General features: G+C 48.2%; 1 protein-coding gene across 1 annotated transcript in view; it reads right to left on the bottom strand.

The window, feature by feature from the left end:
* Positions 1–16,569, bottom strand: part of ERFL (ETS repressor factor like) — a 342,909-nt gene extending 326,340 nt beyond the window's left edge. The window contains exon 1 of the mRNA XM_068241447.1: positions 16,476–16,569. The gene's annotated coding sequence lies outside the window, so the exon portion shown is untranslated. The remainder of the gene's footprint in view (positions 1–16,475) is intronic.
* Between the last annotated feature and the right edge of the window lie 11 nt (positions 16,570–16,580).

The raw sequence follows: 16,580 nt of genomic DNA on the forward strand, positions 1-16,580 counted from the left end.
AATGTGCGCAGGGCCGGCGCTACCATTAAGGCAAAGGAGGCAGCTGCCCCAGGGCCCCAGAGCTTGTAGGGGCCCCCAGTGGCTACAAGAGGAAAAAAATTTTTTTCAAATCGGCCTTATAGTTTTTGAGAAAATCGATTTTAAAGTTTCAAAGGAAAAAAAAAACACATTTAAAAACCTGCCGACTTTAATGGTTAATAGCAAATCCACCTTAAATGCTAGAAACCCTAAATTTGCAGGATATGTTAAGGAGATCATTAGGAATAAGAGGAAAAAATAATTTTTCCAAAAGACTTTATAGTTTTTGAGAAAATTGATTTTAAAGTTTAGAAGGAAAAAAATATACTTTTAAATGCGGTAAATGCCACTTTTAGTAGCAAACCTAACGGTAGTGTAATTTTACATGCATCAAAAGAAAGAGCAATAAATTTCCTGACGGGGTTTCCAGGGGGTCTATACGCAGCCGCAGCGCTTTGGCCAGGGATCGCTATACAGCCGCAATATGGCTGTATGAAGATCCCTGGCATTTTTTCCTATTTTCCCAATTTTTTTTAATGTTTAGAGTGTGGGAATTTTTTTTTTTTTTAATTATGTGGGGTCCCCCCTCCTGAAACTTTTTAACCCCTTGCCCCCCATGCAGGCTGGGATAGCCAGAATGTGGAGCTCTGACCGATTGGGGCTTCACACCCTGACTATACCAGCTGCAAAAAAGGTCCCCTAGTGACGATTTTTGTTCCGGGGTATATGTTGGGGGGGGGGGGCCCAGGTTTATTTTGCCCTGGGGCCCCATTGTTGCTTAAACCGGCCCTGAATGTGCTGACCAGATAACTGTTATGGGGTAACAGCTATTTTCAAAATGTAGGACAGAGAATTCCATTGATCACAGTGGACAAAGAGGACGCGGAACAGGAGAAAGAGAATGATGAGTAGGACCAGGGCCGTTTCTTGGGCAGTGCGGGCAGGGCGACCGCCCTGGGCGCAGACCAGCAAGTAGAAGATAGGGGGCACAGGCAGAAGGGCATAACCGTCAGGGAGCTGGTGACGTGCGGTGCAGCCAAATGGAAGAAGAAATATTTCCAAAGCGATCACCTTCCTTGACTCCTCCTGGGCTGCCTGCAGCAGACGTCAAGTCATCATCAAGTCACCACCTTGTGATGACACCTGATGTCCTGTAGTGGTACTGCAGGCTGTCAGTGCGCGGCGCCAATGGAGGAGTCGGCTTTCTGGGCTCTCTTCGCCTGTTTTCCTGGTCCCTGCTTCCTCTTGGATGAGCAGTTGGTCATTAGTAAGTAGGCAGATCTACTTGTGACCTGTGGCTGTGTGACTGTCCCTAAAGAGTAAGGGTTCGCGGGGAAGGGGACGCAATTTTTACACCCTCGCCCTGGGTGCAATTTAGCCTAGAAACTGCCCTGTGTAGGACTATAGACGGAGGTAAGTATGACATGTTTATGTTTGTTTTGACTTTTAATTTTCAGTTCAGGTTTGTTTTAGGGGAGGTGCACACATAACATAACATGAAAGGTCGCGTTTTATGTCATGTGCGTTTTTTGTGTGTGTTTTTGGTGCGTTTGCGGTTTTTACCGCAGATGCGTCTTTCAATCGGTTTGCGTGTGTTTTAATGCATTTGCGTTTCACATATACACACGCATATGCGTTTTGTATGCGTTTTCCAATTGCGTTTTATGCAAAACACTGAGAGGACAACAAGAAGCGGAAAATACATCAGAAAACAAATTTTTTTATATAAAAACGCATAACATTGTGTTTCCATTGACTTTCATTATGTGCGTTTTTTATGCGTTTTTGCATAGTATGCAACAAAACCAGCGTTTTTAAAAACACACGCATACAAAACGCATATGCGGTTTTTATATGCGGTTTTTCCTACGGGCCATAGACTTCCATTACCGGCAAAAACGCAGCGTTTTCCGCCACGCTAGCGTTTCTGCTAAATGTGCACCTAGCCTGAGAGATTATTATGCTGTTGCATATCTTTTAGAGCAGATTACAAACCACACATGTGGTTTTGTTGCATGTGTGAGAAGAAGGAGCAGAGTGAGAATGAAAAAGGTACAGATGGTTGGGGTGGAGGTTGAGGTAAAATACTATCAGGCAACCATGCTTCCACTGTGAGTTACAAATATTAGGAGTGACATAATTCCTAAACAGGGTGTCATGTGACCAGGTCTGGATATCTGAGAAGACCACAAGGCCATGGCCTAGAGAAGGTATTGCCCAATCTGAGGACTGGATATGGAGTAGAGTTGTCGCAAACCTCCGATTTTGGTTCCCGAACCTCGAACACGCGCAAAAAGTTCGCGAACATGCAAACTTTCGAACCGCCATAGACTTCAATGGGCAGGCGAACCTTCAAAACTAGAAACATTAATTGTGGCCACTAAAGTGATGGAAAAGATGTTTCAAGGGGTCTAACACCTGGAGGGGGGCATGGCGGAGTGGGATACATGCCCAAAGTCCCGGGGAAAAATCCGGATTTTACGCACAGCAGGGTTTAACCCCCTTGCCGGTATGAAAAATACCGCCAGGGGGCAGCGCAGCAGTTTTTAAAAAAAATTTTTTTTTTAAATCATGATAGCCGCTGCTCAGCGGCATCCCCCCGCCCGCTTCGATCGCCCTCGGCGATCTCCGATCAGGAAATCCCGTTCAAAGAACGGGATTTCCTGGAGGGCTTCCCCCGTCGCCATGGCGACGGGGCGGGATGACGTCACCGACGTCAGCGACGTCGGGACGTCATTGGGAGACCCGATCCACCCCTTGGCGCTGCCTGCCACTGATTGGCCAGGCAGCGCAGGGGACGGGGGGGGGGGGGCGCGCGCCGCACCGGATAGCGGCGATCGGGCGCGCGGTGGCGGCGATCGGGGTGCTGGCGCAGCTAGCAAAGTGCTAGCTGCGTCCAGCAAAAAAAAAAAAATATTTAAATCGGCCCAGCAGGGCCTGAGCGGCACCCTCCGGCGGCTTACCCCGTGTCACACACGGGGTTACCGCTAAGGAGGTTAAGGGCAGAAATCACATTTAAAACATCTTGCATTTGTATACATCAATCAGGTAGTGTAATTAGTGTACTGCTTCACACTGACAGACTAAACTCACTGTGTAACGCAACGCAAACAGCTGTTTGTGTAGTGACTGCCGTGCTGGACTGGTACGCACCATGGCGAGAGTGCAGGCGATGGCGGTTTTCAAGACCATATGGTCGGGCTGAGGTAGCTAAATGACAGAACAACAGTGACTGAGTGTCCAGCTGATCAAATTTGGTCTGTCCACAATGAAGCAACAACCATATTATCTATTTTCTTGGGTTAGGTGTGCCCCCCAACCCCAACACACTCATTTAGCCGGTTATTTCTTCATTGTGATACGCATTAGAGATGGCCCGAACCTCCGATTTTCGGTTTGCGCGAACTTTCGCGAACCGCAATAGACTTCAATGGGGAGGCGAACTTTGAAAATTAGAAACACTTATGTTGGCCAGAAAAGTGAAAAAGATGTTTCAAGGGGTCTAACACCTGGCTGGGGGCATGGCGGAGTGGGATAGACGCCAAAAGTCCCGGGGAAAAATCTGGATTTGACGCAAAGCAGCGTTTTAAGGGCAGAAATCACATTGAATGCTAAATTGCAGGCCTAAAGTGCTTAAAAACATCTTGCATGTGTATACGTCAATCAGGTAGTGTAATTAGAGTACTGCTTCACACTGACACACCAAACTCACACTGTGTAACGCACCGCAAACAGCTGTTTGTGTAGTGACGGCCGTGCTGGACTGGTGCAAACCATGGCGAAAGTGCAGGCCGTGGCGGTTTTCAAGCCCATATGGTCGCCGGGCTGTGGTAGCTCAATGATAGAACAACAGTGACTGTCCAGCTGATCAAATTTGGTCTATCCACAATGAAGCAACGACCTTATTATCTTCGATGTGCCCCCCCCCCCGAGACACTCATATAGCCGGCGGTCATTGCTTCATTGTGATACGCAAGCCCCTTTACCGTGGCAAGGTAGTGATCACGAAGGGGAATTTGGCACATGTACATGCCTTTTGTTTTGTTGTTGCAGCTGCAGTGCAGCCAGAAAAATTAGGCAGGCATGTAAACGCACCAGAAAAATTATTATAGCGGAGTCCTGGACCCTGTTGGTGGTGGTGGAAAAGGCAGTCAAGCGACCTGCGGGCAGAGATGCTGTGTGGGGAGCGACTTAGTCTTGGCCGGGGCAGGCAGTCACATGGCGTGCAGGCAGAGATGCTGTGTGTGGGGACTGCGGGATCCATGCCTCATTCATTTTGATAAAGGTGAGGTACTGAACACTTTTGTGACCTAGGCGACTTCTCTTCTCACTGGCAATGCCTCCAGCTGCGCTGAAGGTCCTTTCTGACAGGACGCTTGAGGCAGGGGAAGACAGAAGTTGGATGGCAAATTGGGACAGCTTTGGCCACAGGTCAAGCCTGCGCACCCAATAGTCCAGGGGTTCATCGCTGCTCAGAGTCTACATCCGCACTTAAAGGACTTCCGAGGCCAACTCTAAAAAAAAGGTTAAATACCTGCATCAAATTTGAAGGCACGAAGGACGTCCACGCCCTCCGTGCCGTTTTGCCGGGTCCCCGCCGCTCAATAGCCCCCCCGGGCTGCTCCCGACCCCACGGCCTGGGTCGGGCTCTCCTGCCTCCACTAACATGGCCGCATGAGCTGGCCGCGGCTGTGCGGACTGCGCAGCTCTAGGGCCTACCCCCCGATCCACGCTACAGGTTGTCTCCTGCAGCGTGGATCGGGAGTAGGCCCTAGAGCTGCGCAGCCACACTCGCGGCTATGCGGACTGTGCAGCCGCGGCCAGCTCATGCGGCCATGTTAGTGGATGCAGGAGAGCCCGACTCGGGCCGTGGGGTCGGGAGCGGCCCGGGGGGCTATTGAGCGGCGGGGACCTGGCGGAATGGCATGGAGGGCGCGGACGGCGTCCTCCGTGACTTCAAATGTGATGCAGGTATTTAACTTTTTTTTTAGCGTTGGCCTTGGAAGTCCTTTAAGGCCAGGTAGTCGGCTCCCTGTCGGTCGAGGCATTGGTGGAGGGTGGATCCGGAATGGCTAAGGCGAGGCGTTGGACTAAAGAATGTCCGCATGTCCGACATCACCATGAGATCGCTAGAGCGTCCTGTCCTTGCCTGCGTGGACATGGGAGGAGGAGGAAGATTACACAACAATGTGTGGTTACACAGGTGCAGTGAAAAGGTTGCAGTGACTGCTGGTACAACAATGTGCGGTTACACAGGTGCAGTAAAAAGGTTGCAGTAACTGCTGGTACAACAATGTCCGGTTACACAGGTGCAGTGAAAAGGTGACTGCTGCTACAACAATGTGTGGTTACACAGGTGCAGTGAACAGGTTGCAGTGACTGCTGGTACAACAATGTGCGGTTACACAGGTGCAGGGAAAAGGTTGCAGTGACTGCTGGTAGAACAATGTGCCATCACACAGGTGCAGTAAAAGGTATGCAGTGACTGCTGGTATATAATACAATGTGCAGTCACAGGTCCAGTTACAGGTATGCACGGACTGGTATTACACAATACAATGTGCAGCTGTCATACACACAGGTGCAGTGAACAGTTATGCAGTGACTGGTATTATATAACACTGCGTGCTGTCACACAGGTGCAGTGAACATGAACAGGTATGCATAGTCGGACTGGTATTACAAATGTGCAGCTGTCACACGCAGGTGCAGTGAACAGTTATGCAGTGACTGGTATTATATAACACTGTGTGCTGTCACGCAGGTGCAGTGAACATGAACAGGTATGCATGGTCAGACTGGTATCATAAATGTACAGCTGTCACACACAGGTGCAGTAAAAAGGTGCTGGGCCTTGCACAGTATAGCAATTAGCAAGAGCCAGCTGCGACACACAGGGCTGTATAATGCAGTGTCAGTGGCACACACACAAAAAAAAACTTCACAAGAACATTAGCTCTGAAAAGAGCTCTTTTTGTGGTGCTTTTCAAAAACAAATATCAGCTAGGAGCAAGCTATAAGAGCCTGACTAAGCTTTCTCTATCTCTGCAGCAGGTTCCTCTCCCTTCTCTCACTACTGCAGCAACACCAAGTGAGATAATGGCAGACGCAGGTCCTTATATAAGAGGGGGGAGGGGCTCCAGGAGGGAGTGCAGCCTGATTGGCTGTCATGTGTCTGCTGACTGTGATGTAGAGGGTCAAAGTTTAGTCCAATGATGTAGTATAGGGGCGGGTTGAACCACCGATGTTCGCGCGAATAAGTTTGCGGCCGAACCGTTCGGGACAACTCTAATATGGAGGAGGTACATTTCACCGATGTTGCCTTGTAATCAATCAAATCATCAATCGGGCATGCTTGTTGTGGCACCGATTTTCATCTGATTCAATAAAATTGTCGAAACGGATGGTCAACTGGGCGGCAAAATTGGTAGATGTATGGGCCACCTAATCTACACTTAGGTGCAAATGTATAAGCCAGAGATTGGCCAAGTGTGCGTGTATTGGCATGAGGGAGAGATGGAGGGAGAAACTGCTGCTAGACTGTGCCATGCAAGCAATAAGGCTATGTTTCCACTAGGGGGCTGCATCTGCTTCCAGGACAGACGCAGCACCCAATGAAAAATCGTGCCGAATCAAGGAGCCGGATGCTGCAAGCACTATTCCCCCCCCCCCCCCCTTCCCCCATGTGTGCATTGGAAGCAGCCTAAGGATTTCAATAGGCTGTGATTCTGCTTACGGCACGCTGAAAATCATCTACAGTGGAAATGTAGACTAAAATCTAATATGGCTCACAGCTTTTATCCCCAAACACGAGCAGGACAGGGGCTCAGATAACCTCATGTATAGATATCCATCCAGTGACGTAACTAAGCAGCTTGGGGCCCCGGTACGAGAATTACATGGAGTTCCAAGCACTCTTTTAATATGAAGCCAGTGCCAGGCAAGGGGTAATCAGAGTAAAAAAATAGCTTGTTAATGATTACCACTATGCAATGCACATATGGAGGTGTTCATTATCAGCATAGCACCAATAAAATGCTAATAAGATGGGTGAAGGGGGGGGGGGCCTCTGGCCCAAGGGCCCCGGTGCGGTCGCTACCTCTGCCCCCCTATTGCTACGCCACTGTACCCATCACAATGCTGTCTACAGTCTTTCCTCATTTTCCTGCAAACCCCCAAAACTGTTGCTGGAACGGCGTGCTGTGTGCTAGACTAGAGTTCCTTATGTGAGCTGTGCTGTAGTTCACAGGGAATGAGCCCCCTCTGGTGGTTCTTTTGTCACATTGCAATCGCCGCCCAAAATATTTCAGGGTCAGCGACTGGCAAAAATTAAAGTGCGTTATGTTACAGTTCTGTCATGCATTCAATGTTCTCTTACAAGTTATACAATTCATTTTAAACAACTTTTATCCTTTGCTTATAATCTGCTTTGGAAGATCACTTCACAAACTGCGTACTTAAAGCTTACCTAAACCCCAAACTGAAAAAGACAATTTACAATAGTAATCAGGATGATTAGTGAATCCAGAGCAGTTTCTGGGCCAAATTAATCCCAGAGCAAGGGTGTAAAAATTGTATAGGTAGCCAGGTATAGATGCCTCCATTATAGGTAGTCAGGTATAAGTACTCCCAGTATAGGCAGCCAGGTAAGGGTGCCCCCCAGTATAGGTAGCCAGGTATAAGTGCCCCCAGTGTAGGTAGCCAGGTATAAGTACTCCCAGTACAGGCAGCCAGGTAAGGGTGCCCCCAGTATAGGTAGCCAGGTATAAGTACTACCAGTATAGGCAGCCAGGTAAGGGTGTCCCCAGTATAGGTAGCCAGGTATAAGTGCCCCCAGTATAGGTAGCCAGGTATAAGTACTCCCAGTATAGGTAGCCAGGTATAAGTACTACCAGTATAGGTAGCCAGGTAAAGGTGCCTCCAGTTTAGGTAGCCAGGTATGGATGCCCCTAGTATAGGTAGCTAGGTATAAGTGCTCCCAGTATAGGCAGCTAGGTATAGGTGCCTCCCAGTACAGGTAGCCAGGTATAGGTGCCTCCCAGCATAGGTAGCCAGGTATAGGTGCCACCAGTATAGGTAGCCAGCTATAGGTAGTGGGCACACTGACACAGTCATGGGGGGGTTTACCTTCTGTGTCTCCTCTAACGGGGGGTTGCAGAGTTTTGGCAGCAGGCGCAGGTTGCAGGGAACATTCATCTCTTCCGGGCTCCATGCTAGAGAGCTCCATGTGCCGCCAGTCATCTCTGGGACCTTACTGTCAATTTAGGTTCCCTTTAAGTGCTTCCCACTGGAATCTACGATTGCTATCTGCTATCTTGTACTGATCGCTATCTGCCCACCACTAAAATCTACCAAAGAATACCTGATACTACAAGATACTACAATTTATCAGTAGTGATGGGCCGAACCTCCGATTTTCGGTTCGCGAACCACAATAGACTTCAATGGGGAGGCGAACTTTGAAAACTAGAAACATTTATGATGGCCACAAAAGTGATGGAAAAGATGTTTCAAGGGGTCTAACACCTAGAGGGGGGCATGGCGGAGTGGGATACATGCCAAAAGTCCCGGGGAAAAATCTGGATTTGACGCAAAGCAGCGTTTTAAGGGCAGAAATCACATTGAATGCTAAATTGCAGGCCTAAAGTGCTTTAAAACATCTTGAATGTGTATACATCAATCAGGGAGTGTAATTAGAGTACTGCTTCACACTGACACACCAAACTCACTGTGTAACGCACCGCAAACAGCTGTTTGTGTAGTGACGGCCGTGCTGGACTGGAGCGCACCGCGGCCAGAGTGCAGGCCGTGGTGGTTTTCAAGCCCATATGGTCGCCGGGCTGTGGTAGCTCAATGTTAGAACAACAGTGACTGTCCATCTGATCGAATTTGGTCTGTCCACAATGAAACAACGACCTTATTATCTTTGGTGTGCCACCCCCCGAGACACTCATATAGCCGTCGGTCATTGCTTCATTGTGATACGCAAGCCCCTTCACCGTGGCAAGATAACGATCACAAAGGGGAATTGGCACATGTACATGCCTTTTGTTTTGTTGTTGCAGCTGCAGTGCAGCCAGAAAAATTAGGCAGGCATGTACACGCACCAGAAAAATTATTATCAGGAATCCGCCTGGAGTCCTGGACCCTGTTGGTGGTGGCGGAAAAGGCAGTCAAGCGGCCTGCAGGCAGAGATGCTGTGTGGGGAGTGACTTAGTCTTGGGGCAGGCAGTCACACGGCGTGCAGGCAGAGATGCTATGTGAGAGGACTGACTTAGTCTTTGGGCAGGCCTGACCGTGCTTTGCAGACCACGTGGTCAGATGGACCCTTGACCCAACGCTGTGTGCCAGAGATGACACCACTTGCCTTTCAACATCACGGTACAGTTTGGGTATCCCCTTTTTTGAGAAATAATTGGTATCTTCCACTACGGTGTGTGGCTTTGCTTTTGTGTGCTGCTTATCCTCAGGTGGTCATCCCATTGCAGTTTGTGCTTTGTCATCATGTGCCTTCGTAAGGACCCTACGCGGGTCTTGGTCTTTCCACGGTTCAATTTCTGGTGGCAGAGAGTACAGATGGCATAGCTCTCATCTGAGGCAGACACACAACAAAATGTCCACACCGCTGAGCCCTGGGGTGATGGCACTTTGGTGGTGGCGGCCGTCTGAGTGTTTAGTGGGGTGCCAGAATCAGAGCAGGAGGAGGAAGATATGTCACGGTGCCCACCACTAAAATCTACCAAAGAATACCTGATACTACAAGATACTACAATTTATCAGTAGTGATGGGCCGAACCTCCGATTTTCGGTTCGCGAACCACAATAGACTTCAATGGGGAGGCGAACTTTGAAAACTAGAAACATTTATGATGGCCACAAAAGTGATGGAAAAGATGTTTCAAGGGGTCTAACACCTAGAGGGGGGCATGGCGGAGTGGGATACATGCCAAAAGTCCCGGGGAAAAATCTGGATTTGACGCAAAGCAGCGTTTTAAGGGCAGAAATCACATTGAATGCTAAATTGCAGGCCTAAAGTGCTTTAAAACATCTTGAATGTGTATACATCAATCAGGGAGTGTAATTAGAGTACTGCTTCACACTGACACACCAAACTCACTGTGTAACGCACCGCAAACAGCTGTTTGTGTAGTGACGGCCGTGCTGGACTGGAGCGCACCGCGGCCAGAGTGCAGGCCGTGGTGGTTTTCAAGCCCATATGGTCGCCGGGCTGTGGTAGCTCAATGTTAGAACAACAGTGACTGTCCATCTGATCGAATTTGGTCTGTCCACAATGAAACAACGACCTTATTATCTTTGGTGTGCCACCCCCCGAGACACTCATATAGCCGTCGGTCATTGCTTCATTGTGATACGCAAGCCCCTTCACCGTGGCAAGATAACGATCACAAAGGGGAATTGGCACATGTACATGCCTTTTGTTTTGTTGTTGCAGCTGCAGTGCAGCCAGAAAAATTAGGCAGGCATGTACACGCACCAGAAAAATTATTATCAGGAATCCGCCTGGAGTCCTGGACCCTGTTGGTGGTGGCGGAAAAGGCAGTCAAGCGGCCTGCAGGCAGAGATGCTGTGTGGGGAGTGACTTAGTCTTGGGGCAGGCAGTCACACGGCGTGCAGGCAGAGATGCTATGTGAGAGGACTGACTTAGTCTTTGGGCAGGCCTGACCGTGCTTTGCAGACCACGTGGTCAGATGGACCCTTGACCCAACGCTGTGTGCCAGAGATGACACCACTTGCCTTTCAACATCACGGTACAGTTTGGGTATCCCCTTTTTTGAGAAATAATTGGTATCTTCCACTACGGTGTGTGGCTTTGCTTTTGTGTGCTGCTTATCCTCAGGTGGTCATCCCATTGCAGTTTGTGCTTTGTCATCATGTGCCTTCGTAAGGACCCTACGCGGGTCTTGGTCTTTCCACAGTTCAATTTCTGGTGGCAGAGAGTACAGATGGCATAGCTCTCATCTGAGGCAGACACACAACAAAATGTCCACACCGCTGAGCCCTGGGGTGATGGCACTTTGGTGGTGGCGGCCGTCTGAGTGTTTAGTGGGGTGCCAGAATCAGAGCAGGAGGAGGAAGATATGTCACGGTTCCGTGCGGAAGCTGAGGAAGATGAGGTGTTCTGTGTTAAATAGTCAACTATGTCCTGACAATATTGGGGGATGATGGCACACGCCTTCTGAACACTATACTTTGGTCCAGGGCTGCACGAAACCCCGACAGCACGACCTCGAACAGACCTGCCACGTGGCCTGCTTCTGCCTGTTTTGCCCATATTGGGGGGGGATGAAGTGAAAGGTATGCACTGATTTGACTAATACAATGTGCAGTCACACAGGTGCAGTTAACAGGTATGCATGGAGTGGTATATCACACTGCGTACACTCACGTAGGTAAGTGGGTGCACTGAACAACAGGTAAGTATATGCAGTGCTGCTGGGTATTACTAATGTGCACCTGTCACACACACGTACCGTGAACAGGTACAGTGACTGGTGGTATTAAATATCACACTGTGTGCGCTCACGTGGGTAGGTGGGTGCACTGAACAACAGGTAGGTATATGCACTGATGGGTATTACAAATGTGCACCTGTCACACACACGTACCATGAACAGGTACAGTGACTGGTGGTATTAAATATCACACTGCATCTGCTCACGTGGGTAGGTGGGTGCACTAAACAACAGGTAGGTAGGTATATGCAGTGCTGCTGGGTATTACAAATGTGCACAGTAGGAATTATGGGGCCAAAGGCCAGCTGCGACTGACTGACAGGGCTGTATATAATGCAAGTGGGCCACAAAAAAAAAAAAAAATAGATCACAAGGACAAGATTAGCTCTCAAAAGTGCTGTTGAGGGGTGCTATTTTAGCAATAAGAATCAGCAAGGAGCAAGCTAACAAGCCTACAAAAGCCTAACTAAGCTTTCCCTATAGCCCTTTCTGCAGCAGCTCTTCCTTCTCTAATTACTGCAGGCACACGAGTGAGTGAAAAGCCTGACACTACCTGCATTTTATAAGGGGGGAGGGCCTCCAGGAGGGAGTGTAGCCTGATTGGCTACAATGTGCCTGCTGACTGTGATGTAGAGGGTCAAAATTGACCCTAATGATGTACTATGGGGGCGAATCGAACTTCCGGAAAAGTTTGCGGTTTTCTGCGATCGCGAACCACGGAAGTTCGCTTGGAACCGTTCGCCGGTGAACCATTCGGACCATCTCTATTTATCAGTCACTAGGGATGGTTGGAAATGCCCATTTCCAATTCTGCAGAAATTTCCAATTGCCAATGCCAATCTCTGCTTTTCCGATTTTCTGATTTCCAATTTTCTGTTTTTTTATTTCCGAGGAATATTTTATTAACGATTTTTTGCGTCAGATAATGCAAAGAAATGGGGAAAAAATCAGAAAAACCTATACCAGAAAATCAGTCTTGTGATTGGTCTAAAATTACCGCGGCGATCCGATTTTTGCAGAAAAAATTCTGCATTCTCTGACACTTCCAGTCATATCATTCCTGCACTTCCAGCCACACCTCACACGTCCAGTCCCACCACCTGTCATTCCATCACTGCTCTTCCAACCACACCTCACTCCTCCAGTCCCACCTCACACTTCCAATCCCACCTCACACTTCCAGTCCCACCTTACACTTCCAATCCCACCTCACACTTTCAGCCACACCGCCTGTCATACCATCACCGCACTTACAGCCACACCTCACACTTCCAGTCCCACCTCCAGTCAATACCATCACCACACTTGCAGCCACACCTTACACTTCCAGTCCCACTCCAGTCAATACCATCACCACACTTCCAGTCACACCTTACACTTTCAGTCCCACCTCCAGTCAATACCATCACCACACTTCCAGCCACACCTTACACTTCCAGTCCCACCTCCAGTCATACTATCACCACACTTCCAGTCCCACCTTACACTTCCAGTCCCACCTCCAGTCAATACCATCACCACACTTCCAGTCACACCTTACACTTTCAGTCCCACCTCCAGTCAATACCATCACCACACTTCCAGCCACGCCTTACACTTCCAGTCCCACCTCCAGTCATACTATCACCACACTTCCAGTCCCACCTTACACTTCCAGTCCCACCTCCAGTCATACTATCACCACACTTCCAGTCCCACCTTACACTTCCAGTCCCACCTCCAGTCATACTATCACCACACTTCCAGTCATGCCATCACTGCACTTATATTGAAATGGCTTAGCCCCTTTGAACTCCCAGTAGCAAGAAGTGAGGGGAGATTCATTCATTGTGGACTAACATAACCATAAAACCTCCCAAAAGTTTCTAGCCCTTTCCTTATTATACAAAACTTTACTAAAACTTCCATACTAAAATAAAGAAAACAATCTAGAACAGTGGTGCTTTTGGCCTCAAACCAAATACAAAGATAACTTCTCTTGAGCCCATCATCAGGAACACCATACTTCCCATTTGCTAGTTCTAGCTAGATGGCTTACTGGTAAGGCTGTTGTTGCCTTTGATGTGGGATTTGAGCCTTGGACCAGGATTCGACTGGCTCAAGCCAGCATGTAAAACAGTAAGGGGTCTTTGGGCTTCCTAATGACCCTGTCGCCAGTGGAGCGTGCTCTAAAACTCAATACTCTCCTGAAGATGAGTCAGGGAATCTCACAGCGATGCCACCCCATGAAGAGCGTTCCCCCAATCAATCCCCAACCCATGGGAACGTGCGATGGCAAAGGACAGCGCAAACAAGGGTTTAAACGATTACAGTACTTTGCACGGGAGTCGTCTGGGATCCTAAACATCTGATCCATTGTGACAGTCAAAATTGCTGCATGCCACTAAAGGGCATTTGTGTAATCAGGTGCATGTATCCACATTGCGAGAACGCGGAAATGATGGCTTAAGAAATCACTGGTCGTCAGAAGAATTGCGCAAACAATCGCAATGTGGGTATGAGCCCAGCTCTGGTGAGTCCACCAGGAGAAAAGGGTGACTTAAATGTTCTGTGTCTTGTCTAGTATGGCGTACCTAAAGCTTTGTTTTTAAAACAATTTTATTAGGTGGAAATGCGATATACATTATTATTTTCAGATAACAATGGTAATTTACTGCCTTTTTTCAGCTGCATAATGACAAATCTAACATATTTTACATTTATTAGCGGAACCCCCTCCCTTCCTTTTATATTGCCGGGACAGAATCCGGCAGACTGGTGGAGGAGATAAAAAAAACAAAAACAAAACACAGGCTGCTACTGATAATGTCACAGGGGAGGTGATCTAAAACCTCCTACTAAGGTCAGAAGTAATGGCTGTCACATGTATAACCCTAGTTATGAAAAGAAAAGGGTGAAAAGCATGCACTGAAATGCTCATAGGCTTGAAGGAGTGTTTATTTATCTTTGTATGTGTCAGAGGGGTGCAACTAAATATCTTGAATTAAAAAAATATTTGCTTTCGGTCCGCTTTAACTAAAACTAAAAACAGTGGCCCATATGCAATCAACTTTTTCTCCTCAGTTTTCTCCTAGGTGAAATTTTCACACCTTGCCATTAAATGCATTTAAACCACCAGCAAGCAAGAAAATACTCAAAATAATCTGATAGTACTTTTTCACCAACTTTTATGTATTTTTTCAATTGTAAAATGCTTAAAAGTTATTTTAAAAAGAGTAAGAAAAATTATCTCCTAGGAGATAACTCGGGAAAAAGTTAATTGCATACTGGGTCTGGCCTATAAATCTATCCACAAAACCTGCCCAACCTACATTTCTGATCTTACTCAGAGGTACACACCTAGCTGCTCCTTCACTGAAGTTCGCCTGACTGCCCCCCGCATCACCCAGTCCCATGCACGCCTCCAGGACTTCTCAAGAGATGCTCCAACACTATGGAACTCCTTACCTCCCCCCATTAGGGTTTCCCCCTCCTTCAACATCTTCAAGAAGGCCCTCAAAATGCAGCTTTTCACTCTAACCCTAAGGCCCGGTTCACATTGGCGTTTATTTGTGGACCGCAGCCAGACAGCAAAGTCCGCAAACGGAAAGGACGATTAAGGGTCTATTGTTAATCAATGGACCCGTGCGCACTCGTCCGTTCCTCCGGATGCGGTCTGCGGTCCGGCCTGCGGTCCGGAATTTTCCAACATGCTCCAATTTTCCGGACCGGTCCTCCGTCCACCGCCGCCGGACCAGATCCGGACAAGAAATCCAGCACAACAATACCTGAGGGGAAACGGAAGTGCACAACACACTTCCGGATGAAAGCCGGACGTCCTACCCCACTTCCTGTGGGGTTCTCTATGGTGCAGGCGGCCATGTGGATGTACCCAGCGCCGGACAGCCCCCAGCCTCTCCACAGCCACCCCAGAACACAGCGGAGGACGGAAGGACCCGACCATCCAGACGCAGGGCCCCGCGGGAGGAGGAGGATGATGTCCGCACAGCAGGCTCTCCCCAAGAAGGACTCCAGCGCTTTTCCAGAGCTTCCAGGCTGATCTTCGAAAACCGAAACGGATCCAGGACGCATGAAGAACGGAAGAGGATCCGGATGAAAACTGAACGTGACCTGACCGGATCTTGATGGCCTCCTCATGGCGAACGGATGTTTTCAGAAAGGACCGGACCCGTGCCACCGTAAGTATTTCATCAAAACGCAAGTGTGAACCGGGCCTAACCCTAACCCCTCACTGGAGCTCTATACCCGCAGCTGAACTCTGGTCCCCTACCTTTCGTGTCCCTACCTCTCCCTCTAGATTGTAAGCCTTTGGGCAGGGTCCTCCTCCTTGTGTTTCCTACCTATCATGCACCTCCATCACCGTACACCCACCCTATGGATCTGAGTGAACTCAACTTGCCTAATCTCCATGCTCCCATCCAGTGACTGACTAAGCATTACGCTGTACTCTTACTCTGCTGGGTTTGCATGTATTCCTGTATTGCTGTATGTCACCCCTAAATATTGTCTGTAACCTAAATTAATGTCCAGCGCTACGTAATATGTTAGCGCTATACAATAAATAAATAAATATGGGCCAGTATGTCTTGTTTAAAAATAGACATCATCATCCAGTACTTATTTTCTTCAAATAACCTGTCTCTATATCTTGTTTCAAAGATGCAGGCCAGGTCAAAGTTACTAGAAGTTTGGAATGCAATTTACAGTCCTATCCTTCCAATTTGTGCTAATATATTTAGAAGTGAAAATGTATAATTGGAGAAGCAATTTAGTCATTTTATTTGGCTGATGATCAATGAGTACGACAGACCCCTTAATTCTCGGTATTCCAGATTTCCCATTGATTTTGTAAGAGCAAGAAGTTTCGAATCACGATGATACAATTTACACATAATACTCCACTGCTGTAAAATTTGGGAAGTTTGATTATTTTCTCTTCGGTTTCAATGCTGCCACCTGGTGGTGAAATAGGAACTAACTTACCACCAACACGAGCCTTCGACTTTCTGCTTCTCATAGAATTTCCAGACCAGTTACCCTGCTGTTGTGAATAATAAACGCTTCTTCCTTATTGACGTCACGTGGCTC

Source organism: Hyperolius riggenbachi, chromosome 6 (genome assembly GCF_040937935.1).
Source record: "Hyperolius riggenbachi isolate aHypRig1 chromosome 6, aHypRig1.pri, whole genome shotgun sequence".
Classification (NCBI taxonomy): Eukaryota; Metazoa; Chordata; class Amphibia; order Anura; family Hyperoliidae; genus Hyperolius; species Hyperolius riggenbachi.